This window comes from Staurois parvus, unplaced genomic scaffold (genome assembly GCF_062004578.1).
Source record: "Staurois parvus isolate SC_StPar_1 unplaced genomic scaffold, SC_StPar_1.0 ptg000303l, whole genome shotgun sequence".
Lineage (NCBI taxonomy): Eukaryota > Metazoa > Chordata > Amphibia > Anura > Ranidae > Staurois > Staurois parvus.
In genome coordinates, this window is record NW_028318099.1 from 14920630 (window position 1) to 14948378 (window position 27749).

Consider the following 27749-nt stretch of genomic DNA (forward strand, 5'->3'; position numbering starts at 1 on the left):
GGGGAAATGTTCCACTAGAGACACTCCTCTGACAATTGTCTATTAAGGTGGAGAATTTTTCTTCACATCAGAAATACATCCTCCCACTTCCTTTTCAGTCTATGCGAAAGGAAGTAAAGGAAAAATCTCCCAAATGGGATACAGATGGGCAGAAAAAAAAACAATAGTAATTTAAACCCTTCCCTACTTCATTCAAACTGAAAATAAAGAAGTTTGGGGGGAAAAGAGGTAATATATTCTATAGTTTAAAAACAAAGGAAAAAAATAATTATATATATATATATACACACACACACACACACATATATATATATATATCTTACATTGAGGATGACAGAGAGTTTTGTAACAAGAAAGGGTCTATGAAGTGCCGTATACCGCAGAGGAAACGTTCTCATAATTGAAATTGCGAGCAGTGGCAGGCCAGAAATGTCATCCAGTTTAATAACTGGGGCCTCACATCATGCTGACACCACCAAATTGTATAAATTGATAAGTTGTTATCACTATAATTCGCTTTACAGCAGGCAATACATCTTCCATACACAATTTATGTCAATTACCTTTCAATGGTGTAATGAGGTCCTGAGTAATGCCCCGGGTCCCAAGATCTCGTTAGAATAAAGTCTCTCCTTCCTCCTTTGCTGGTGACCCCCTGGAAATCTGTACATTATTGTCTGATCACTGACAGCTCTGACTACAGTCCGGGCCCCTCATTGGCTGGAGCACAGTTCTCCCCAGATTTGTTCAACCATTGGCTTTATTTCTTCATTCGGTCTCATATTGTTCACATTGGAATTGATCGGAGTAGTACTGTGTGCGTGTGTCCTTATGACAGCCTGAACAGATCACCTAGGATTGCATGGTCACCAGCAGTCACCCCGGAGCGAGCCTCGGGCGATCATTAGGCGATCTCTCTTGCAGCCCTTATTATTATGTTCACCAGTCTGCCTGGGGAGCCTCCTTCTTCCCAAATCCAGCAAAGACATGGATTGGGCTACATCCAAATTTATATTGTGGCCAGGCCATATCACAGATACCCATATTCACCCAGAAGACACGCCGATGTGATTGGCCGATCGAAAAATATAATATCTAAAAATAGCTGCATTTATAAATAGCAATGTCAACAAATCAAGCTAATAAATAATGATAGAGGACTAGACCATGAAAATGGAGATAGATAGATAGATAGATAGATAGATAGATAGATAGATAGATAGATAGATAGATAGATAGATAGAGAGATAGATAGACAGACCGACCGACCAAGATAGACAGACAGACAGACCGACCGACCGACCGACCAATATAGATAGATAGACCGACCGACCAAGATAGATAGATAGATAGATAGATAGACCAAGATAGATAGATAGACAGATAGACAGACCGACCGACCAATATAGATAGATAGATAGATAGATAGATAGATAGATAGATAGATAGATAGACAGACCGACCGACCAAGATAGACAGACAGACAGACAGACAGACAGACAGACAGACAGACAGACAGACAGACAGACAGACCGACCGACCGACCAATATAGATAGATAGACCGACCGACCAAGATAGATAGATAGATAGATAGATAGATAGATAGATAGATAGATAGATAGACCAAGATAGATAGATAGACAGACAGACAGACAGACCGACCGACCAATATAGATAGATAGATAGATAGATAGATAGATAGATAGATAGATAGATAGATAGACAGACCGACCGACCAAGATAGACAGACAGACAGACAGACAGACCGACCGACCAATATAGATAGATAGACCGACCGACCAAGATAGATAGATAGATAGACCAAGATAGATAGATAGACAGACAGACAGATCGACCGACCAATATAGATAGATAGATAGATAGATAGATAGATAGATAGATAGATAGATAGATAGAGACACAGACAGATAGACCGACCGACCAAGATAGATAGATACTTACGGGGAAAGGAAAGGAAAAGGAAAGGAAAGGAAAGAGAGATAGATTTCATCATCTGAAGGCACAGAAGGGTTTGAAGAAACTCAGTGTATTTTCTATTCCTTTCTGCAGACTCAAATGTCATAAATTAAAGCCTAACACCCCCCCCCCCCCCCCGCCAGCACCACCACCAACACCACCACCACCCCCAACACACACGAGATTTTCCACTGCTAAGTACTCGGCAATCGCAGTATGATTGGGGTGTTTCACTACTTCTAATGAACCCATGTGGTAGCCTCTTGTTGATCACCACCTCTTCTGAAAGCTCACCTGTAGAGTGATAGAGATCTCTACATTGTTTCAGTTTGCTCCTCAACAATGTGATCATGTTTCCTATATCCCAGCTTCCCTTTAAACACACAATCCTCCTGAACTTTTCAATATTTTTTTCTTAGACCTGGTCATTTTACATATTACCAGTTTATTACTATTGATTATTTGACCAATAAGCACATCGTAGGTGCCCCTGGGTTGTCAGCGCCATACACCTTCTATGAGGTCCAGCTATATGCTGGGAAGATTCCTCCTCGGGTGCCATGCTTTTCTGATCATTGGGGGTCAGGTTTTAAGTCCTTCTGTTAATGAAAATAAATCATTGATGATCTAGTAAATCCACTCAACCTGGGGAAACCTCAGGCTGACCAAACAAATATATATCCTGTTTGTATAATCTCCTATCATTACCTCTGTCGTATACGAACCTGTCCAAATTAATTCATTAATGAAAAGGATTGCATGGATGGTACACTCAGATTGTATAGTGTATGGCCTGGTTAAGCGTTGTACACGCATACACATAGTAGTGTAGCTGAGTAGGAGACTCTAGAGAAATTACAGTAATAATAAGTAGGGGCTAAGAGTATGTTCCCACAAAGTAATAGTTAGGGGTGCAAATATGGACGCTAAGTAGGCGCCTAGAATGGTAATAAGGCCTCTAAAGTAGGCGCTTAGAATATTTTATAATGGGCGCTAAGCAGTAGTTTAAATGTAGGCGCTAAGTAGGTGTTAGTAGGTGTATGGGAAGTAAGTACTACATACTGTATGCATATATACATATTTTACACCCCTAGCACCTACATAATCCCCCTTACATACCCCCAGCGCCTATATATACCTCCAGCACTTACCTACTAGCGCCTACTTAGCGCCCAAATTAGTGCATAGCGCCCATATGTATACCTTAGCTCCTATAATTACACCCCTAGCGCCTACTTACCCCTGCATATACCCACAGCGCCTATATATATATATATATATATATATATATGTGTGTGTAATTTCTTTATTTACTAAGCCACTATAAGTGGATAATGGTATGACAGCTACACTCATGTAGGGAAGGAGTAAGCTGGGTGGTGTTTAAGATCATTGCAGAAAGTATTGGTGACACCTTGGAAGCATTTCGTTCTATTACGTTTTTTTTTCGTAATAACTTTATACAACTATTTATTTTATGTTTCAAGTTTGATTATAATCCATACATTCTGTCCTGGAGGAGACCATGTAAATTACAACAGAAAGCTGGGGAGAGGGCTTGGACAGAATGCAGTGCACATGGTGCTGGGATGCATGAATATATTTTATAATAAGATAAAAAGTAATTCTCTGAATTCTGAGGTGGATGTATGAGTAAAGGTGACCATACACTGTCCAATCTGATGCACATTCCTGTAGCACTACCGTCAACTATATAGTAGAAGGGCCTGCTTGATTGGATAACAATTGAAAGTATTGTTTAAGTTTGTCCTCATATTTTAAAGTTATGGTAAATCTAAAGGAGATTCTACAGAAAATGTACAAACATATTGGACGGTGTGTATGTGGGGGGATTTACTAAAATGGGTGCACTCAGAATCTGGTGCAGCTGTGCATCGTAGCCAATTAGCTTCTACCTTCAGCTTGTTCAGGTAAGTTTAGACAATAGAACCTGGAAGCTGATTTGTTTCTATGCCGACCTGCACCAGATTTTGATTTTGCACTATGCAGTTTTAGTAAATAACCCCCACCTGTATGTCTAGCTTTAGGTAGCAGAGGCAGCTGCCCCTGGCGCAGAGCAGACAGGGGCTCAACATCCCATTCAAGAGAAATCTTTCTCTTTAAGCACTGTCTGACGTTTGGCGTCGGGTAGGCAAGTTAGGCATATGACTATCATTCTATCAGACTTTTTTTTATTTTATCAGTTATAATTTTAACATAATTTCCATCATCTGAAATATTTATGCCATTATTTATCCAATTTGTTTTAGCGATAAGCATGAGCATTTTTGGGAGGAAGGGATGTCCCTACATCTACTTCAAAAGTCGCACAATTTAGATCAGTGGAGCAAATAATCTGAGTTTCAATATAATAATCTGGTCTAAATTTTCCTATCTGGAAAAAAAAAAAAAATATATATATATATATATATATATATATATATATATATTCTCAAAGTGAACTCAGCTTCACATTATTTACCAACCCAATAGCACATTTTACAAAGTTCAAAGCCTCTGCTCCTATAAATTCAGGCTCACGACATTGATTTACTAAGGAGGTTGAGAATCTTCACTCAATAAATCGTGACTATTCACTTCAATTATCCAATAATGTGCAGATGAAATAGGTAATCAGTATATTGATTTTCACATGATTGGATAATTGATGTGAATATTCACTTAATTTATTGTGTAAACATCCCCAACTCCTTCAGTAGCTCAGCCTGATTGTCTCAGGGTTGTATAGGGAATGTCTTTCTGCTGGTAACACATATGGCTGGTATGGATTGAAGAGGACCTGTATCTGGGAAAGTGCATTATCCAGGGAGAGAGTGCGCAGCGCTAGGGGGGCTATCCTCCTAACATCCACATTAATATATGAATATTTCATAGGCGATCCTCTTTGTCCGGCAATTGACCGGCATTAACAATTCATGGGACGATCCGCCTCCCTGATTTTTAGACGCTTTCAGCCCATTAGTGAAAACTTGGAAGAATTTCATTCACAGGTAAATAATTCAGAGGCGATGCTGTCATTTGGCCCCCAGGACTCTATTCCCAGTATGATTACACTGTGTACTGGGAAGGTCCCGGGCTGAGTAACAGATGAGAGGAAAGACTGTTTATTAGTAGTTTGTTTGTTTGGTGTATTCTCTTACAGGTATTTTTGGGCTTCCGTTTATTCAAAATGTCATTCTTATTACTTTTTACATATGTGTCTGCCACTTCTGTTACCTTTTCTGATGATACATGTCATTCTAGCACAACTAACACGATTATTCTTATTAGTTTACCATGACATATTCGTGTGACTACTATTATGTCTACATTTCTGATTCCATCACCTTTACTATTTAATTATTAAAATATTAGTGATCTCTTGTAAAATATGATAGATGTAGACCAAGCTACTATCAATACAACTACTAATGATCACATGTAGAAATAATGTAGCTTTTATTACTTTTTTGTGCTATGAATACAACTGCTAAAATGTTTACTAATATATAATAATAATAATAATAATACAAATAATTATTAGTATTTTTACTATTATTATATTGCTATATTTGTAGGCACTGGGGGTGTGGTTAAGTGTTGTAGACTACAAATGTGTTATATTTTATATAGTAAAGTTAAATATTATTATTTTTATTATCATCATCAGCATCATTATTCTACGGATGATTTTGCTATATTTTAAGACATTGGGATGAATGGTGTAGACTACTGTTGTGTTATATAGTTTAAAGAAATTATTATTATTATTGTTATCATCATAATTTTTCTATATTTTGAAAGATTGGGAAGATGAGTGGTGTGGACTATTGTCTTATTTTTATATTATTTGTTGTTGTTTATGTTATTGTTATTCTGTTAATAAAAAGTTTGCTCTATTAGGACACCTTGGAAAGATGATTGGTGTAGTTGACTGCTGTGTTATACAGTATTTTTATAAAGTTCGATTATTATATAAACGCAAATTATGTTATAGGTTTATATAGCTTTTATGTTATTAATTCATATGTTGTTTGAGTTAGTCAGGAAGGCTGGGGAACTCTAGGGCTCACAATGTATATACATCCTCTTAGGACAGACCTGCCTTGGTTATTGGAGGCTACATTCATGTAGAATATTCTGTAGATAGGGATAGTGCCATGATATGGGGGGAGGGGAGGGTCCTGCTTATTTAGAGCCAACATACCCCAAACACATCATGTTCCAGCCATATGGTAACAGTCATGTCCAGAAAGCTCAACTTCCATCTGCTATAGATACTGTGCTTTAATTCAACCAGAAGGGAGAGGCAAGAGGAAAAAAAAATCAAAGACACTTATTGACCAGCAAAGCTGTCAATTGCAGCACTTGAGACCTGAATAAATATTTCTATTCATGGCTTATTGCATGTCAATAACAATCTATGAAGAGGATTTTTCATTGCAAGGACTTTACTGTCAACCGGGCAACATGAGCTGTAATGATGAATGGAGACGTGTCAGCACAGGCATCAGTCAGTGGAGGCATCACGTGACCCTGACACAGGCACTACAGGTCTCAGCATGAAAAGCATGCTGCTGCTTGTGGTGTCTCAGCAGAATGGCTGCCATTGAATGGTTTAAAGGGAATAAAACACAATTTATACGTTTTGGAACATTTGTAGATGGTTTTGGAGTTAGTGCTTGTAATGGAAGGTTTTTTTCTACACACAACTGATTTTCTTTTCAGTAACATATAGGATATTGTAAAGTTGCCCATACACTATACAGTCTGATTGTACAATATCCTTTAGATCTACCAACACCTATGTAGTGCCAGGGCCTTGGTAAATCTAGAAGATTGTACAGTACACATTATATAATCAGATTACATTGACTTTGGCCAGCTTTAGTCAACTGATATATAAATGGAGACATTCATTGATGAGCTGTAGTTGTCTGGCTGTCAGTTTCCCTTTGGGGTTGGTTTACTAAAGAGTACTGTTCACTTTACAAAGCCTCTGTTAGTACAAAGGATATTCTTTTTAAATACCCAATAATGTGCTGACAATATCCCTCTTTTTTAACTTTTCTGGCACATGATTGGGTATTCATAGTGATCTATTAACTAACATTCACTTTGCTAGATGGACAGTCTCCATTCTTTCATTAAATCAACCTGACTAGGTCACTGAGCTCTGTTTTAGTTGGAGGTTTGCATAGCAGCCAGTAAACTAGCATTTTCAACTGGAGATGAGCAATGACAGCCATTATTTCCCCCAAGAACAGGGATTCTCTAACCTCAGCCTTCTGTAGTCTAACATGGCTGCCTACAGAATATGAAGCTGCCTTAGGAAATGTCCCAGGTCCATGATGTATATAAAGTGGAGTTTAGTCCTTCTGGACTGCTCTCTGCTTATGGTAAGTGATTGATCTCTGGTGCAGACAAGGGATCATTGGGAAAGGCATTTGATGCAAGCGTCAGGAAAGGTGTCATTTTTAAATGGTAGCTGCCGGAGCCCATCTACAATTACTGCATAGTTGGGAGTTAATGGAAGAAGCAGGATTTCCTTCTCTCTTTGAGGTGTACACAAGCAGATAGAAGGCACCTTAGCTGAAAGGCCACTTTAGCCGGTGATGGACACAGTGTAAGTGTATGAGGGGCCGGAGCAGCTCTCTGTCTGCCTGGATCCCCCTTCCTGAATCCCTCATGTCTGGGAGGATCACATTTCCAGCCTACCTGCCTAGTGAACTCTGCTGGGAACCCTCTGGCGCCAGCTCCATCAACCAAACTCCTTGTGGTTAGGAAGGGAAGGAGCACTAAGTAGGAGAAGAGCTGGCCCCAAGCAGCAGCCCCCTCCACTTCACCATTAACTCCTGACAGCCTGTGGCTCACTGCACTCCGGCAGTGCCATGGTTAAGTCATGTTCTGCAAAGGCTACATTGTGACTCTGCTCTACTATGGCTTTGATACACTTGGTGACTCTGCTAGGAGCTTCTTATTGATACAGAATTAAAAATGGGAGTTTATCTTCTAGGCTTCCTAATACACCTTTGCAGATGTTGCTTTCCAGGTGTGTAGGCAAGGTGGCCATTATGGAGGTGCTGGCATCACAATCCATGCTCTGATTCATGAGGACTAGAGGAAATAATAGCAAAGGGCCATAGTAAAAGTAGCTGTCCAGCCAAAGGATTTCAGTTGTCGTGATTAACAACTCAAGGTTGGTTCCCTGTTTCTGCAATCATAATCCACATTTAAAAAATCAGCCTCCACTTTTCAAAAATCAGCCCTCAGAGTTCTAATTTCCTGTGCATTTAGAAGAGAAGAGCCAGCTGCTAAATAGTTGCTATGGGTAATAATCCTATTTTTTTATCTCTTCTATTTTCCTTACAGCTACGTTTATTGCTACTTCTATTTCCATTATTTCCTATGCTCTATTTTATATGTCTTAAATTTGTAAAATCAGACCCTATATTTAAAAAAAAAATCACCCCACAGTTTACATTTCCAGTGCATTTAGAAGAGAAGAGCCAGCTGCTAAATAGTTGCTATGGGTAATAGCCCTATTTTTATTTCTTCGAATTGTTTTTATAGCTACGTTTATTGCTGCTTCTATCTCCATTATTTCCTATGCTCTATTTTATAGATCTTACATTTGTAAAATCAGACCTTAAATTTTAAAAAAACACTCCACAGTTTATATTTTCAGTGCATGTAGAAGAGGAGAGCCAGCTGCTAATTAGTTGCTATGGGTAATAGTTCTATTGTTATTTCTTCGATTTTTTATAGCTACGTTTATTGCTACTTCTATCTCCATTATTTCCTATGCTCCATGTTATAGGTCTTACATTTGGAAAATCAGACCCTATTTAAATAAAACAAAATCCCCCACCGTTTATATGTCCAGTGCATTTGGAAGAGAAGAGCCAGCTGCTAAATAGTTGCTATGTGCCAATTTTTATTCATTGTATTTTTGTATATTTATTATGTTTATTGCTGCGTTTATCTCCATTGTTTCCTTTGCTTTATTTTGTATAGGTCCTACATTTTAAAATCAGCCCCTATATTTCAAAAATCAGCTCCCACAGTTTAAAGTTCTAGTGCATTTAGGAGGCAAGAGTCAGCTGCCAAACAGTTGCTATGAGCAATAATCCTATATTTTATTTCATCTATGTTTCTTATAAACTACTATGTTTATGGCTTCTTCTATCTTCATTCTTTCCTATGCTCTGTTTTAGTATACTTCTTAAATTTGTAAAATTAGCCCCCATATTTAAAAAATCTATCCCCATAGTTTACATTCCCATTACATTAAGATAAGAGACAACTGCTAAAAAGTTGCAAACAATCCTATTTTGATTCCTTCTATTTTTCTTCTAGTGGTTATTTTTTATCTTCTATCTTTACTGTTTCTTAAACTCTGTTTTTTTAAGACAGCTACTAAATAGTTGCCATGAGCAATATTTATTTTTTTTAACTTTTTTTTTAAAAAATTTTTCTTAAAGCTCTACATGGCTCTTATAGCTCTGTAGGTTATACATGATGATCAATAAAATCATGTGAAATCGTTTAGTCAGTGCGATTATCCTTGTAGACTGAAGTCAGGTCACTGAGAAGAGGCAGTTTGATCTATGGCCACCTTAATAAATAGATATAAATACATATCACATCACTCCTCAAAGTGGCTGATCCAAGACTTTTCCTAGAAACTAGTGTCCTGACTAGGGTAGTTATACAATCTGATTGTACAACCCTTGTACAATGCCCTTTAAATATGCCAAAGCCATGTAACATGAGGACAAACCTACACAAAAGGGGGAATATACTAAAACTGGTGCTCACAGAATCTGGTGCAGCTGTGCAATAGTAACCAATGAGCTTCTCACTTTAGCTTGTTTAATTAAGCTTTGACAATAAAACCTAGAAGCTGATTGGTTACTATGCACAGCTGCACTAGATTCTGTGTGGACCAGTTTTAGTAAATCCTCCCAATTGCTTACTTTTGAACACCAAAATGTTATATGCTAATCACAGCAAGAAATCACGTTTGTACTCAAAACCAGTAATAGAAATATCGTCCATTGGACAGGTCCTCTTTATGACCCTTGGCCACCCCAACATGAAGATGACACTTGGTAAGTGGCACATGGAGTACATAAGGAATGGAGAACATGGCAAGATCCCAAGTATTGCGTCTAATAGCCATCTTGTACCTGTTGTTCTGCCAGGTTTCTATGTAGAAAAGGTCCATGAGGACTATCTGATATCACAGAAGGAACAGCATGCCCCATTCACAGCCAGAACATAGAGAAATGGAAGAGCTCCATACATGTCCTGACCACATTCATCTGTGTTCTCAGTTTTGAAGGATGGAGGGACATCCAGGCACCCTGTCCTGTCTCCAACAGCACCTCAAAGGGCAAACATTCCACATAGAGTGCAAAAACCCGCCACTGAGGGATAGTGTGAAAATCCTATGCTGGGACAGGAGAGAACCCTGGGAGCCCCAAGCACTGCTTTGTACTAGAATGGACGTTTGACCAGTTCGCTTTCCAGTTGCTACTGATATGTTATTTGTGAACAGTGTTGGAGTTTGTCATTGGAACTATATTCACTCATATTTCATATGTAGAGATCTGGTAGTTCATAATTGTTATTAATTACAGTATTGTGCTTTATTTTGAATTTAGTTACATATACACAGATGATAGTAATTATATAATTATTTTTTAAATGTAGTAATGTTAGAAGTGATAATAATATTAATAATGTAATAATAACATAATATAAAGTGATATAAAATGAGGAAAAATCCTCCTTTTGGGGGTATATGGTGCAATGACACTTGCGAGAACCTTCTGTTCTAAGAAGGTTCAACTGTGCTGAAAAAAAAACCCTGTAGTAGTAGTAAAAATTATAATAATAATAATAACAAAAACCGCTATATGATGATAATAATAATATTAATCATATTACACTAGTAAAATGTCCTAAAATGAGGAATAGTCTCCTTTTTGGGGTATGTAATGCAGATATATGTGAATAAATCTATACTGTGCAGGAAAAAAAAATATTTAAAAAGTACTATTTTTGTTGTTATTATTATTACTACTACGAATAATAATAATTATAATATTCACAGTTTAATAATCTACATTAGAAAGCTATGTAGTTGTACTGCGTTTGACTGTTTTTGTGCTACCACTATGTTAGTTTAGTATGTGTTTATATTGTACATTTTGCTACTTTTAGTATTTAATACATCATCCAAAGGAGAGTGAACACCAATAAATGGTATCATTTACCCCAGCAGTTGCAGTAAATGTCTTCTTTGTGATGTACTCAGTTTCTTCCCATATAATAATGATGTATCTAGCCAATGTTTGTGCTACATTTCTAGGACACAAATTAGTCATTTGCTCTCCTACAAATTCGTCCAGCTGTCTCCTTTACCGCACTATAATATGATTGTGTATTAGCAGAGCCCATCAATTACCCCATTGAGATGTGATTCAATTTCTGTGATGAAAGGGCAATATTTAATTTGTGAATGGTGATTAAGTATGCGTTTAACTATCCCTCCTGTCACAAGTCATATTTGAGAGATGTAAGCGATCTCTCTCTTGGTCATAGATATATATAGAGAGCTGCTCCTGTCACCCTTATGAGGGCACTGGGAATGGTTGTGTTCTATGTAGAGAGCCATAATGGCTCCATCCGGTGTACTCTGAGCCTGGTCTCTATAGCATTTTTTGTAATTTCATTTTAATAATAAAGTTAATTATTGTGACTCTGCCAGAGAAGTATCTATGGCTTATTAACCAACCTTTTATAAAGACCATACTTGCTATTTGTCACTATCAAAGAGATTGTCACAAAGACTGGGAACTTTGTAATATGTTTCCTGACCCTTATGTACAAGGGCATGCTGGGGTTTGTAGTTCTGCATTAAAAATCTTTATTATCTATGAATTGTTGGGTATTTACCTATGCCAACATCCCTTACAATAAGTACAATATACCAGACTCCAAATTATGGGATATTTCAGGCATTGTACACTACATGAACAATCGTTTTTTTTTAAGATTATGGTGTCCTTTTATGACACAGAGAATAGCTGCGATTCAACGGATCTCAGCTATTCACTGGTCATTCACAGTTTATGACACTCAGGAGATCATGTCAGCCCTTCTCTGGAGATCTGTGTTCTCCGTCCAGATTCTCCAGCCCAGAGCTGGAGAATCAGAGGGACCGAAAACTAAGCAGAGATAATTTACCTCTGCTTAGTAAACTGGTCTTTTACTGTAATCTCGAGAGATTATAGTAAAATGAGCCGTTTTTCAGAGTTTGTAGACCGTTCTCCAGCGTTTGGAAACCGTTCTCCCTTCGTTCGGAGAACTGCTTCATAAACTGCATTCACAGGAGAACTTTGTTCTCCGAGAATGCAGGAGAACTGAGCAGCGATCTATTACCGCTGGTTCATAAACGGACACCTTAGGTGTCTGTTTATGAACCAGCGATAAATGATCTCTGCTCAGTTTTCCAGCATAATGGTGTCCTTTTATGACACAGAGAATAGCTGCGATTCAACGGATCTCAGCTATTCTCTGGTCATTCACAGTTTATAACACTCAGGAGATCATGTCAGCCCTTCTCTGGAGATCTGTGTTCTCCGTCCAGATTCTCCAGCCCAGAGCTGGAGAATCAGAGGGACCGAAAACTAAGCAGAGATAATTTACCTCTGCTTAGTAAACTGGTCTTTTACTATAATCTGGAGAGATTATAGTAAAATGAGCCGTTTTTCAGAGTTTGTAGACCGTTCTCCAGCGTTTTGGAAACCGTTCTCCCTTCGTTCGGAGAACTGCTTCATAAACTGCTTTCACAGGAGAACTTTGTTCTCCGAGAATGCCGGAGAACTGAGCAGCGATCTATTACCGCTGGTTCATAAATGGACACCATTCTCAGAGAACACAGTTCTCCTGTGAATGCCTTTTATGAAGCAGTTCTCTGAACGAAGGGAGAACGGTCTACAAACGCTGGAGAACTGTCTACAAACGGTGGAAAATGGCTGATTTTACTATAATCTCGTGAGATTACAGTAAAAGATCAGTTTACTAAGCAGAGGTAAATTATCTCTGCTTAGTTTGCGATCCCTGCGATTCTCCAGGTCTGGGCTGGAGAATCTGGAGGGAGAACACAGATCTCCAGTGAAGGGCTGAACATGTTCTCCGCTGATCCCCTGAGTGTCATAAACTGTGAATGACCAGAGATTAGCTGCGATCCTCTGAATCGCAGCTATTCTCTGTGTCATAAACGGACACCTAAATTCTCACACCAAGGTGTCCGTTTATGACACACAGAATAGCTGAGATTCAGAGGATCACAGCTATTCTCTCGTCATTCACAGTTTATAACACCCAGGAGAATATGTTCAGCCCTTCTCTGGAGATCTGTGTTCTCCCTCCAGATTCCCCAGCCCAGAGCTGGAGAATTGGAGGGACCGAAAACTACGCAGAGATAATTTACCTCTGTTTAGTAAACTGGTCTTTTACTGTAATCTCGCGAGATTATAGTGAAATCAGCCATTTTCCAGAGTTTGTAGACCGTTCGAACGAAGGGAGGACAATCTCCAAACGCTGGAGGAGAACTGCTTCATAAACTGCATTCACAGGAGAACTGTGTCCTCCGAGAATGCCGGAGAACTGAGCAGCGATCTATTACCGCTGGTTCATAAACGGACACCCAAGATCCTACATCACAATGCTGTATGCACATTCACTGTGTGAATAATATTGTGGGGTAGATTTGCTAACACTGGTGCACTCAGAATCTGGTGCATTTGTGCATGGTAGACAATCAGCTTCTAACTTCAGCTTGTTCTGTTAAAGTGTTACTAAACCCACATCAGTCTGTATATGCAGTAAATCATGCTTGTTATACTCACTGTGGAACCTAAGGGGTTAATCCTTTGCACTGTGTAAAAAGGCTGTTTGATCCTGACTTCTCTGCTCCTCCTCTTGTTCAAATGTCCACGTCTCATCTCCTGATAAGACAGACTCAACCGTAGCCATTTTGCACATTATTATTATACAGTATTTATATAGCGCCAACAGTTTGCTCAGCGCTGTACATTATAATGGGAGACAGTACACAAGACAGCACAGTAACAATACATTACAATACACGAGGGGTTCGAGGGCCCTGCTCCTTGGAGCTTACACTCTAGGAGACACGCTCAGTTTAGTCTGTATTGCTAGAGAGGTATTTTTTTTTTGGGAGAGTGCATGTGATCAGAACATGGCCAATCGGCACTGTCCAGACAGACGGTCAGGGTTCTGCATCCTCCTAGAGCAGAAAGAAAACTCCTCCTACAAGCTTTAACCAGTGCTCAGCTGAAGTCACAAGACTGCTCTAACTGCTGATGAGAAAAGGTATTTAGCAGTTTCTATTTACTAAAATAATTGCACTTCCATGTTCTGTGTAATGTGGGAGACCAGATATCGTGAACGCAGGGTCCTGAGTTTAGTAACACTTTAAGCTTTGGCAATAAAACCTGGAAGCTGATTGGTTTCCATGCAGACCTGCACCAGATTTTGCACTTGCTAGTTTTAGTAATTAACCCTCTATGTGAATACTGCATTATGATGTGGAAACTATTGAAAAGTGATATTTCAGTTATAAGTGAAGCATGTGGAGCTGACTCTGATTTCATAAATCTGTTGGTAGTTTGTTATCAAACCTCCCTTGCCATGGTACTGCAATTCTTGTTGTGTGTGTGTTCTAGCCCACCTTGGGATTTTCCTACTCATCTTGCATTAATTTGGGGGGGGGGGGGGGGAGAGATTTGTAACGTAAAAGTGAAGGAATGAAGCAGCTTTATAGTTACTAGGGCTGATTTACTAAAGGAGTAGCTCACATTCACTTTCTTAGTTAGAACATTGTATTCCCTTGGGACATTGTATTCTGACAGTGGGGCTAGGCTCTGTCAGATTACACTGATCAGCAGCTGAAACTAACTGCCAAAAGTTTTTCAACATGTTCATTTGACAGAAGTTGATCGATAGATTCCTGTCGAACAATGGCCATACATTGATTGGCATGTGGCTGGTCCCAGCTGAACAGGCCAAATTTGGATCCATCAGAGGCCGCCTCAAAACTGAACTTTTCATCAGCTATGCAGAGAGAGCTGCGAAGTTGATGTTTCACATAATTAACCCTGTCTCTGCTGCCCTGGCAGATCTCATCAGTTGTGAACTAGATTTGAATACTGTCTTTCCTAACAAAAGGATTAAGGAAGAATTCCAAGTATGCCATTTTACATAGTAAAGCAGCCCATAGATAAGTCATTTTCAACCAATGGGTTGAATGAAAAAACATTACTTGATTCCCTCATCCACACCCACATTGAGGTGGATTGGGCAATCTTCCCTGCTGATCTCTTGTATTCTGATATCGAGGAGACTTCCCTGCCATCAGAATACACTGATTGATTCTGATCAAGCAGAGAAAATCCAACAGGCTGGTTGTAAAGAAGTCAGTTGGTAGATTGACTTCTGTACAACCAGTCTGTCTATACATGGATCACAATTCGGCCTGTCCTTGCTGAACTGGCCAAATTTCAACCCATGTATGGCTGGCTTTACATTCACCCAATGATTTCCAACTTCGGTGGGATCCATTTACAAGTTGGAAATCACTGTAGTAGACACTGCTATTCCAGTGATCACTATTTTCCTGGTACCATGTCAAGTGGCTTCCCTGCTGCTTACTGAACACGCCCATTTACACTTTTAGGCTCAAAGGTCAATTGGCCAGGCTGTGGATGTGTAAAAGCACCCACTGATAGACATACAAGGGTTGATTTACTAAAACTAGAGAATGCACAATCTGGTGCAGTTCTACACAGAAACCAATCAGCTTCCAAGTTTTATTGCCAAAGTTTAATTAAACAAGCTGAAGTTAGAATCTGATTGGCTACCATGCACAGCTGCACCAGATTCTGAGTTCACCAGTTTTAGTAAATCTCCCCCATAGAGCCGAAGCTGTGAGTGATCTGCCACTATTATAAATGAATGATCAGCACTACTTGTTCATTCATAATAGAAAATGATCACTCAGAGTAACTGTAACTTTGTGTGAAGTAGCTGTGGCTGCTTGTATACACAGCGCAGATACTGTACATTACGCAGTGCAGAAGCTCTGGGTGATCTTTTACTATTGTGAGTGAGCAAGCAGCACTGATCATTCATATTAGTAATAGATCACTCAGCTTAGATAGTGGGCGGGACTATGTGAGAGCTGTGCCTCCCCCAGAGGAGCACCCATAATTTGGTCTTAAAAAAGGGAGTGTAGCTACAGGCAGTTTTAAGAGGTGTGTTTAGGGGACAATGGGGCCACTGGTCAGAACAGGATCAAGTTCTACTTGGTCTCATTGGGAGTTAAATGATCAAAAAGACTGGACTGGACTATAATCTCCTCATTTTGAGTTTCTCCTCATTTAAAAAAAAATAGAATTTTCTCCAGAGCATGATTGGGTATTCAATACCACCTCATCATAGTTCCCCCCCTCCCAGGGCCGTGGATAAGGGAGTACCACCAGTTCTCCTGTACAGGGCCCAGGCCAGCAGGGGGGCCCAGGCAGCTGGGTGAATTTGATTTGGGCAGGGAGGGTGATCAGCACTGTGTCCAATTACTGGAACTGTACCCTTGTATAGCTCTTCCTGCAGCAGCTGAAAGCTGGATTCTTCTCTTCTCCCTCCCAGCTGCTGCAGAGATAGTCATACAGGGGATCAGTTCCAGTAATTGCTAACCCTCCCCCCCTTCAGCTGCACCCATCACCCTTCCTATGCACCATACGTTTTCCTCTGCTGCCCAGGCCCCCCCCTGTGTGCCCCCACCCCCCGCAGTCCTGCCGGCTTCTCTCTTCTGCTTCCTAACAGCAGCTGCAAGCACACAGGATCCTTCAGAATGGAGAGTGGTTGAAGGGTCTGGTAAATATGTCCCATTTATCAGTCCCTTTCTTTCCTGAATGAACACAATGAGTGATCGGTACAGATCATTCACTTTGTCCATTCATAACTGAAGCATCGTAAACTGTGTGGTTTTTTTTTTTTGGAGTGAGCCCTGTCAGATCAGCTGTATGGGGCCCTGTGGTTTCTAACAGCAGCCCTGCCCCCTCCTACCACCACCCACCACCTTTCCTGGGCTCCACATCCCACTGAGGAGCCCAGGAACAGGTGTACTGTGAAGAGTGGGAGGAAGTTCCATTCCTTCCCGTCCTCAGTGACGTTAGAAACCGGAAGTCACAAGGATTTTGTTACTTCTGATTTTGGTTTGTTTGTTTACAAGCCGGTGTCAGCTTGTAAAGCAGCCGATCAAACTGATCTTAATTTGATCGGCTGCTTTGGAGGGCAGAAGAGAGATCTGGGGTCTAATAGACCTGTCATGACCCATGCTATCACAAGGGCTATTGTTCATCTATTGTGACAGCAATAATGTTAAAAGAAAAAATAGAGAATGTGTAAATTTTTTTTAATAAAATAAATTATAATAAAAAAATTAAAGTGCCCCTGTGCTCACACACAAATGAGAACACACATGTAGCCTGCACACATATGTAAGCAGTGATCACACTATATATGTGAGGTATCGCCATGAACAGCAGTGAGAGCAATAATGTAACAGTAACTCTAAACTGGTAACCTGTAAAAACTTAAAGTGTCCTATATGGATAATTTAATGTATTGCAATTTCTCGGCATGCACAATTTTAACCCTCATTTCACATACATGTGAATACGGATGCATTTTAAACCGTACTAATTCACATCAAAGGTGAACCAAAAGGCTATTCTGTGAGCCCGTTCACACATTGCGCGCCGGCTGCACTGAGATTTGAAAAAGAGTCCTGTGCAATTTTCAGTGTGGTTTTGGTGTGATTTCCAATCTCATACACCTTAACAATTTGTATCGGAATTTCACCTGAACCACATAAACTAAATTGCACTGGTTCGGCTTTAAAATCCCCCCGCATCTCACACCACACATGTGAGAACCGAGATTAAAAGATACGTTTCAAAGAAAAAAATAATAAATACACATATTTTTAGAAAAACAATGTGCATTTATTATTTTTTCTTGCAGGAGCCTAGAAAACATTACGCCCGTGATCAGTACATCATGGATGCAATGTGGGCTCCTGCAGACATGTCCTCCAGCTTTCAGCCCATACTGTACCTCTGTGTAGGCTGTCCATTTGAAAGCCGGAGGACATGGCATTGGACTATGAGAGTGCTCATCAGTACCCCATTGAAACTACAAATACATCGGCTGCAGTGGCAGACGGTACTTGCAGTTTATTAATTCACAGAAACCTGTGAATGAATGATGCTCCTGTCTGGATGGAGCCCCATACAGCCATGCTGCTTTTGAAAAGTGACAGTGGGAATGGGGAGAAGAACCCCTGCTCGCTGTCACAGGGGCAGGACCTGGAACATGTTCCAAAGGTGAATTAGGCCCCTTTCATGTGGGGCGAACCCATCAGTGGATGCGCTTGCTCAGCAGGGGATCTCTCCACTGATCCTCGTTGAGCAAGCGGATGACAGGTCCATGTTCACTCCACTACTGCAGAGCAGACACAGACCTCTTTGGGAGGTTGGATGGCAACAAACTGCCTGGCTCTTTCCATCCAACTGCCATCCCATCCAATCCTGTGGACAGAAGAGTAATGGATCCCCATCCGTCTCTTTTTGGTGGAGGTTTACACTCACCACTCCATAGAGGAGAATAAAGGTTTCCACTCGGGTCCGCCTGAAAAATGGGCGGACCTGATTGGAACGTCCGTGTGAAAGGGGCCTTAGCCTTTAAAGTGGCATGCCTATGTGTCTATTTATTTGGAGTAAAATCAACTTTTATATTTTAACAAAAAATTGGGTGTTATATTGTGTTTGTGTGCACTAAAATTAATGAAAGTATTTTTTCCTGAAAATTTTAATTGAATAAACCACTGCATAAGTATTGTGTAACAAAAAAAAATTGCAACACCCACTTTTTTATTCTCCAAGGACTATGCTTTCAATGTGCAGATTTCTACATGTATGTGGGGAACGTCAGAATTGACTTTGGCAGCAAGTGGACAGTCTATTTTAGATTTCTATAGAACTTTTCTACATCGGAACTCAAAGGGGTATATTTATTTTAAAAAACTTTTGTCTGTGCAAATTAAGAAAAACAAACATTCTTTAGGCTATTTTTTTCTTCTGGAGGAATGGTCTTTTATTATGGACAGTAGTGAAATACTGCATTGTGGCCACCAGATGGAGCTGAGGAGCAGAGGAAATACATAGGTTTTGTAATAAGAGATGTTACAATTCTAGAGAATGCTAGATGGAATTACCAAATAAATGTAACCATTGTTTATATACAGTATATTTGGTCATTCTAAACGTTTCTAGAATTGTTACATTGTATCACTTGTTATGAAGACTTGTGTGTTTCCTGTGCTCCTCAGCTCTATCTAGTGGCCATAATGAAGTGTTTTACTACTGGCCATAATAAAAGAAAAAATAGCCTAAAGAAAATGTGTTTTTTTTCCCTAGTTCTTGCAAAACAAATGTTTGTGTAGATTTACTGGACAAATTTAATTTTTTTTTTCTATAAATAGGTGCCAAGGTATTTTATAAGCTGTTGAGGCAGTCATTTTGGGTGCTGTCAGTAAAATGTCATACCAGTTTTAGAGAGGATTCAATAAACCAACCAGCATGTCATGTCTTGTGAAAGCCAACCAGAGTACCCAGAGGAAGCCCATGCAAGCACAGGAAGAACATGCAAACTTCCAGGACTTAAACCAAGGACCACAGTGCTGAAAGGCAGAAGTACTAAGGTGTCCTCAGAATTGACATCTGTGCAACCAAAATGTTGAGTTTTCCCCACTCAATCAGTGCTGTTGCAGTGCCGATCAGTGTATTCTGATGGTGGGGAAGTCTCCCTGCTGTCAGAATACAGTAAGGACACAGCGGGGTAGATTCCCCCATCCACCTTGAATGTGTGGAAGAGGGAATTAGGTCAGCTAACTAAGGTTTGCCCTAGTTAGGTAAGATCTCCTTTAGACCTATCTTAAACCTGAAATTCAGGATCAGCAGATATTGTCTAAATATAATAATAAAGTGGCATGTGTATTCTTATTTGAATCATGGTGTGCTTTGTGCACAACATATTTCTTTGAGTTCTGTGCAGTAATCGAATATCATACTTTACCTTTGTGCAGGAGCTTCCTGTAATAAAGACCAGCCACTGCTGCGCTCTTTCCTTTGTGCAGAGTGATTGGTCTTGTATCCACCCCCTCCTATAGTATTTGCAGGCAGTCAGTAGTGGGTGGAGTCTTCTGGGCCCTCCTACAGTGTTAATCTCTGCACAGGGATGATATTATTGCTACTTTTACAGGGTAATAACTAAGTTTGAAAGGCATTTGACAATCACAAAGTGGATTTATAGCATTTGAGGTTATTGAGAAGTATATATAATGAAAATATTTGTGCCTGGAGTTCAGCTTGAATACAATTGAGCAGAGTATAGCATCTTGAATTGCATGGTAGCAATGTATTTTATTGTGTTAGCCTTTAATAAATTAATAGTGCAGAAAATTTGGAATTTACTGATACTCTTTTGTTGTCTATCTGAAAAAAATGTTTTTCATAAGCTTGCATCTTCAAAAACTTAATATGGTACCAAGGGCTAAATCAAAAATGACGTATGTGACAAAGTCTATCATTAGCATTAATACCTCCTCTGCAACTTAATGTTTTAACCTGTTGATCCTGCTGATATTTTTCAACTCCCTTTAGCAGACCAAGCTGTCCAATAACAAACTGTCCATTAGAGTCATGGGATAAACCATTTAAATTGATATTAAAGATTTGTTTTTTTAAATAACAAATATGTTTTTATACGTACTTGCTCTGTGCAATGGTTTTTCACAGAGCTGCCCCAATCCTCCACTTCTCGAGTCCCCTGCTGGTGTCCCTGGCTCCTCCTCCTTGACCAGTGCCCCCAAAAGCAACCCACTTGCTATGGGGCACTGGTGTGTGCTCATTCCCGAGCCCTGCTCTATGCATCCATAACACACATACCTGCAGAGCCGCTGCTTGGCCCGCCCCCTGCTCTCTCCTCAATGGCTGTGATTGACAGCAGTGGGAGCCAATGGCTCCCTCTGCTGTGTCTAAGCCAATGAGGAGAGAGAGACCCGGGACTGCCAATGCTCCATGCACATCGTTGGATTGAGAGGGGGCTCAGGTAAGTATTAAGGGGGGATGTGAGGGGAGCAGAACAGCCTTTCCAAACACTTTAACACTGCCAAGGGTGCTGACACCAGTCAGCTTTTATTTATTCATATAAGACTTTTATCCCAAAGGGAAAAAAACAACGATTCTGTAACTGCTTTAAATTAGCTGGAGTTTGGCTTTCATTTGTTATTTTCTTATGTAAAGTCCATTGAAATCTATTGGTCCATCTAACAATACACACTCCAGACCAGGGGCGGACTGACCATTTGGAAACTCGGGCACTGCCTGAGGGCCCGGGGTCAGCAGGGGGCCCCATGAGATGCCCCTGGTACCTTTTTCATAGGATTTTTTGAGTTTGGGCAAGGACACAGGGGCCCCATGATCCCCTATTGCCCAGGGGCCCCATGAGTTGTCAGTCGCCCCTGCTCCAGACAGTGTTGCTGCACAAGGGTGAATCCATAGATAAATGTGTATACTCTCCAGCGCCTCAGGGGAACCAATGCCAGGGGAAGGCCAGGGGAACAAAAGCATGAATAGCCTATGGATAGCGTTCTGGAGATGCACCCCTTCTCAGGTGGGGAAATCAACAACTGGAAAAAAGCATACAGGTGGCGCAAACACCTAGTGCATTATCCAAGGTTTATTTAAAAATGTGTAAAAGGACAAAAAACATACTCACAAACATGGCATGTGTGTAAAGCCTGTAAGACTTTGGAGATGGACACACAAATGGCAGAGTGTCCGACTGATGGTGTGGTCGACCTACTGACGCGGTTTGGGAATGAATCCCTTTCCTCAGAGCTATCAATTTGTTAGTTTCTTATGTAAAGTCCATTTAAATCTATTGGTCCATCTAACAATACACACTCCAGACAGTGCTGCTGCCTAAGGGTAAATCCATAGATAGAGGAGACACCCTTAAGCCAGCCATACATGGATCAAAATTTAGCCGGGTCAGCAGATACCAGCCGAGATTTGTCCCATGTATGGGCAGACTGATTGTACCCAAGTCAATCCATTGATCAATTTGGGTACAACCAGCCTGTCAGATTTTTTACAAATGATTACTGGCAGCGGTTCTAGCAGTAATCATTGTGTTTTGCCGACCACCACACCCTCTGCTGGCAGAACACAACAGTGCTGCAGGAGACATTCCCCCATCAACACTGACTGAGGAATTGAGCGTGGTGGAAGGAAAGACAATCAATTTATCCATGGCTTGCCTAAGACAGAAGGTGTGTTACTGGCCAGATTACCAGGTGAAAATAAAGAGGAAAAAAAGCCTAAAGACAGAAAATTAAATCTGCAGACACACCTTAGGTTTGGTAGGTTTTAAAATGAAAAATGTTTGGTTTTGGGTTTAGATACATTCTGAGTTAGTCAGTTACGTGTCACACAAAAATCCATGCATCATAATTATAAATGAATGCTTGCTTTCGTTTATTTTCATGGTTTCCAATTATAACTGAATTATAATATATATAAAATGCTTTAGTCTTTGATCACATTTTTGAGCTAGAACACTCTTGCATCTGTAACATTTTTTGGATATCACAAAGTACTGTAAATAGTTTTGTTACAAACATGGTTTATTTATTCATTTATTATGATAACGCATCTAGATTAGAATTACATCTGGGGCTCTCATATATGTTTCTATTTATAATCTCATTGTAATGACACAAAATAAAATAGTTAAAAAGTATCCAATACAACAATACAGTTACATTCAGTCAAGAGTTGAAGCCTAAAAAAAGTTTTGTCTGTGGAGTGGCATCTTCAACTAGACTGAATGTATGGGTGGATTTACTAAAGGAGCAGAGTGTGTTCACTTACCTTAATACATAGTTGTAAACCCTTACAAATACCTAATGAAGTGACTGGACTGGAGATGAAACAATACCTCCTCATATGTTGTACCTGTTTATCTATAGCATCTTTCCCCTATGTCAATTCAAAGTGAAGAGTTTACACAGAATCATTTGTGTATTTACCAAGAGGCAAAGCTGTTTGCCTAGGGTGGCACTTTTCAGGGGGAGGTGCCGCCCCCTGGATGGAGGCACACAAGTGGCAGGTATGGGGACTTGGTCGGCTCCACCATGAGACCCAGAGGAGGATGAGTGCTGCTGGAGGGTGCGGGGATGGCCGGCTGCTTCTGTCATTGAGGAGGATAAGGTTAGTGCGCAAAATGCATGGTCGCGGCGGGTGGGGGGGGGATGGCGGTGATGGATGTGTGTTGGTCAGTGGTTGCGGCAAGTGGGGGCAGCGGGGGGATTGCAGTGATAGGTCTGGTGGTTGTGGTGGATTGGATGGGGGGGGTATTACAGTGATGGGCTGTGGTGGTGGGGGCTGTGGGGTGGTGGTGCCAGTGGGGTGAGGGGGAGCCCAATTTTAGTGTTGCCTAGGACAGCACATGAAATAAATATACCACTGCACAGGATAGCTCTGAAAAGCAGAGGAATTGCAGCTGAAGTTACATCAGTGAAGAGAGCTCTGAGAACTGATTGGAGGGAAGAGACCCCCCCCCCCCATCCACACAGCACACAGGAACAGAGTTGAGGCTGTCAATCAAAGGCCTTGTTCTCCCCTGTCACCATTTTACTCTTGGTGTCAGGAAACCTCATCAGACCCATGCTGATAGCAAAGGAACAAGGCAGCAGACAGAAATGACATTTAGTACTCTTGATTGAGACAAGTACACACTGAAGAGGGATATGATTTGTTCATATTTCATGTCTGAGGCTTACAACCACTTTAACGTTAATCATCTAAAAATGTATTAGCAAAAAGAAAAAGGATATATATTTTTATTTCATTAGAAAATGATTGGGTATTCTCGGTCAGTATTAGGTATATCAGTATAGTCACTAGGCTAAGTGAAAATTCTCTGCTCTTTTAATAAATCTAACCCAATACATAAAAATGTTAAGCAGATCTATTTAATAATTTAGTATTATTCAAAGCAAACTCATCTATTCATCCATCCATGTCTACGTGCTTTTTTTTGTTGGGAAATAACAGTGTTTGTTGAGGAAAAAAAAATACCCCCCTAGCATTTATGGCTGTGGCCTTCTTGAGTAAGGACCAGGGGTGGACTGACCATTTGAAAACTCGGGCACTGCCCGAGGGCCCGGGGTCAGTAGGGGGCCCCATGAGATTCCCCTGGTACCTTTTTCATAGGCTTTTTTGAGTTTGGGCAAGGACACAGGGGCCCCATGATCCCCTATTGCCCGGGGGCCCCATGAGTTGTCAGTCCGCCCCTGGTAAGGACTGATGATTCATGTAACATGTACTACCTGGAATCCATCTGCCCTTAGCATGCCGACAGAAGGGTATGCTTAGCTTAGAAAACCCCTCCTTCCCTCTTCCCATAAAGACTTTTGGGATGTATGACATCATTTGCCTAGTCATGGAAACCCAAAAGTAACTAAATAAAATAAAAAAAAAGTTTAAAACAAGCAAACAGATCATACTTTCCTATCTATTTACAAATTCTAGCAGAACAAGGATTAAGAATAGTCAATATTGATTGAGAGATTGAAATTCCGATTTAAGCTTTGTATGTGCATGAATTTCATTTTACATGTTAGGTTTTTAGAATATCAGGGTAAGACAAACCTACTGGTGTGTGTATGTATGTATGTATATATTTATTTAGATATACTTAAACAAACACACACACACTTCACACTCAGATGTTTTCCAGGCTGCTAAGTGTTGCTTGTAAAACATCCATCCAGGTCTCTATCTGTTAGGCTCCCTGCTCAGTGATTTACTGTCTGGCTTATAATCTCAGTCAAACTGTTCAGTGAAATTTAATCTTACTATCGATTGGGCTCCACAGACGGCAATTGACATCAAGCCTAAATTTACTGAAAGTCAATAGAGTTACACAGTTTAACGTTCCATCAATTCATCTCTTCCAGTTGAATGAAAAGATCACTTTACTGTATATGTGAGTGATGCAATAATAAGAAGCATGTGACTCTAGCTGAATAGGGACTACAGACGCAACAATGCTCCACCAACCTTTCTTTGCTATAGATTTTTCCATATGTGATTTCAGTTTTTCAGCTCAACCTGTAATGCACCAATAATGCATGCATATCATTTAAGAAATATAAATCTCTAAAATCAAATTTAACCTTGCCAGGCACAACAAGAAACCAGTGACACTTACTGTACATAGCATTTATAAGCTGTTTGGTTCAGCTTTGCTTTTGAAATCTTTTTCATTTGTGCCCTGTGAAAATGCCCAGATTTTGCTTGTTGCCAATGCCATGATAAAACATAGACATATAGAATCCTGTGTAAAAAGAACTCCGCTGTACACAGGTCCTTGTTGCAAAAGGTAAACTGTAAATATAATTTAAGTTTGAAACTTCAAGCTACAAGAGGCCGTGTGAGCATAAAAAAGACAGCTAATGCATAGGTGTAGACAGATATAAAAGATTCACGTTTAAAGCTTGGCCATAGATGGAACTTCGCAGATGGACCTTTTGAGTCCATCTGCAATGGTTTGTGCCAGATCCCGGGTTACTCTCCATACCAGAACAGATTCTACGGGGAGCAGCCATTGGGAATCCTCGGGGGCGGTCCTATCATCCACCACAGCTCTCCTCACCTGAGGAATATAGAGTATACAGCGGTTGGAAAGATCCTGAGATACAGCAGAGTGGTGTTTGTCCCTTGAGGCAAGGTGTCCCTGAGAGTTCTATAAAGGAGGAATCGGAGGAGCAGCAGGGTATAGAATTTACATCGCTGGGGAGGATCCTGTGATAAACCAGAGTGGTGGTTGTATCCAAAAGCGAGCTGACCCTGTGGGGTCAATGTAAGGAGGTGAGGGGCCATTGTAGCTATTTTTGGAAATACACAGTGTGGACACTGGATGGCACGTGCATGAAGATTACGAAATACACTCTATATATATATATATATATGGACAGTTTTTGCACAGAGTGTTGGTTTTGATCATTTGTGTTATATAGGTTATTAGGTCACTTGGTCTTTTTTGGATTTTCCCGTATAGGGAACACATTGATTGCACTTTATTAAGTAATATTTGTCACTTCGTCACTTTTATGTTTTGGTGCAATACACGTGTTACACTTTATTTGCAATTTTGCACATATATATGACTATTTATTATTATTTATTATCATCAATTTTATATATTTTTATCACGTGGTTATATGTTTTGTTGTTTCGGTGTAATACACGTGTTATACTTTATTTGCAATTTTGCACATACAGTCAGGTCCATAAATATTGGGACATCGACCCAATTCTAACATTTTTGGCTCTATACACCTCCACAATGGATTTGAAATGAAACGAACAAGATGTGCTTTAACTGCAGACTGTCAGCTTAAATTTGAGGGTATTTACATCCAAATCAGGTGCACGGTGTAGGAATTACAATAGTTTGCATATGTGCCTCCCACTTGTTAAGGGACCAAAAGTAATGGGACAGAATAATAATCATAAATCAAACTTTCACTTTTTAATACTTGGTTGCAAATCCTTTGCAGTCAATTGCAGCCTGAAGTCTGAAACGCATAGACATCACCAGACGCTGGGTTTCATCCCTGGTGATGCTCTGCCAGGCCTCTACTGCAACTGTCTTTAGTTCCTGCTTGTTCTTGGGGCATTTTCCCTTCAGTTTTGTTTTCAGCAAGTGAAATGCATGCTCAATCGGATTCAGGTCAGGTGATTGACTTGGCCATTGCATAACATTCCACTTCTTTCCCTTAAAAAACTCTTTGGTTGCTTTTGCAGTATGCTTTGGGTCATTGTCCATCTGCACTGTGAAGCGGCGTCCAATGAGTTCTGAAGCATTTGGCTGAATATGAGCAGATAATATTGCCCGAAACACTTCAGAATTCATCCTGCTGCTTTTGTCAGCAGTCACATCATCAATAAATACAAGAGAACCAGTTCCATTGGCAGCCATACATGCCCACGCCATGACACTACCACCACCATGCTTCACTGATGAGGTGGTGTGCTTAGGATCATGAGCAGTTCCTTTCCTTCTCCATACTCTTCTCTTCCCATCACTCTGGTACAAATTGATCTTGGTCTCATCTGTCCATAGGATGTTGTTCCAGAACTGTGAAGGCTTTTTTAGATGTCATTTGGCAAACTCTAATCTGGCCTTCCTGTTTTTGAGGCTCACCAATGGTTTACATCTTGTGGTGAACCCTCTGTATTCACTCTGGTGAAGTCTTCTCTTGATTGTTGACTTTGACACACATACACCTACCTCCTGGAGAGTGTTCTTGATCTGGCCAACTGTTGTGAAGGGTGTTTTCTTCACCAGGGAAAGAATTCTCCGGTCATCCACCACAGTTGTTTTCCGTGGTCTTCCGGGTCTTTTGGTGTTGCTGAGCTCACCGGTGCGTTCCTTCTTTTTAAGAATGTTCCAAACAGTTGTTTTGGCCACGCCTAATGTTTTTTCTATCTCTCTGATGGGTTTGTTTGTTTTTTCAGCCTAATGATGGCTTGCTTCA